The 1,019-nt window shown below is 39.4% G+C and overlaps 1 pseudogene; it reads right to left on the bottom strand.

The window, feature by feature from the left end:
* Positions 1 to 288: 288 nt before the first annotated feature.
* On the bottom strand, positions 289 to 648 carry LOC145803923 (L-type lectin-domain containing receptor kinase IX.1 pseudogene; annotated as a pseudogene).
* Positions 649 to 1,019: the final 371 nt, after the last annotated feature.

Here is a 1,019-nt window from a genome sequence, read left to right as displayed (position 1 = left end):
TGTTGCATTAATTTTTTCACTTTGCCCTACTTTTTGCCATAGTTTATTAGCACTGTTAATTTATGACTTTTCACTGTTATAGTTGTTGCCCTAATTTGTGTTGTGTTGTTCTGTCCATGAATTCAATTTAGCTTATATGGGTATGCAATAAATCAATTATAATTCTATGCTTGTTGCTATTTTTAATTGGTTTGGTGCTTCAACAAAAATCTCTAATCTTTGTTGTGCTCTAATTTTTGAAACATATTATTTGCCCATATCAATCATTGTGAAGGCCTACAATTATTTTTAATTGGTTTCATGCTTCAAGTAAGTTGGCATAGGCATGTTTGGTGGTAGGCTAGGCAATGGAGCTTTCAAATTAAGAACTTGAATTGCTTGCCTTATTGAAGGCCTGCAATTGTGATCTGGGTGATATGCCTCGAGTTTCGCATCCACTGCTTCGAGAACATTTCCTCTTCCATAGAGCTCCCAAACTTGGTCTACTAGCCTCACATGACCTTCTTTAACCATGGGGTCAATGGGCTTTCTTCCATAGGCAATTTCCAAAGCAACAATGCCAAAACTATAGACATATGATTCTTTGTTGGACTTGCTTGTCATGAGGCACTTAGGAGCCATATAACCCATTGCCTTGGCCAGGACCATGGTCTGTGACCCTTTCCCGTGGTCAACAAGCCTAGCTAACCCGAAATTCCCAAGCTTAGAAATTTGAACACAACATAATGTTGCTCGATTTAACATCTTTGTGCAACAACACTGTTTCCATTCTTCGTGTATGTACAACAGTGTCGCGGCTAAACCTTTAACAATATAGTACCTTGTCAACCATGTCAAAAAGGTGTTGCCTTTGAAGAGATGAGAGTCTAAGGTGCCATTGGCTATGAACAAGTAAGAGTTCTTTTCCTTCGTGGCACCAACCTAGAAGTTGCACCAGATTCCTATGCCTCAATCATCAGATGATCTTCACTTCTGATGCATACCCTTTAATCCCTTGTGTAAACCCCTTCGACACCCTC

Source organism: Camellia sinensis, chromosome 12 (assembly GCF_055761805.1).
Source record: "Camellia sinensis isolate YWXY chromosome 12, ASM5576180v1, whole genome shotgun sequence".
Taxonomy (NCBI): Eukaryota; Viridiplantae; Streptophyta; class Magnoliopsida; order Ericales; family Theaceae; genus Camellia; species Camellia sinensis.
Note: the sequence above shows the minus strand (reverse complement) of the source record. Positions and strands in the feature narration are given on the sequence as shown.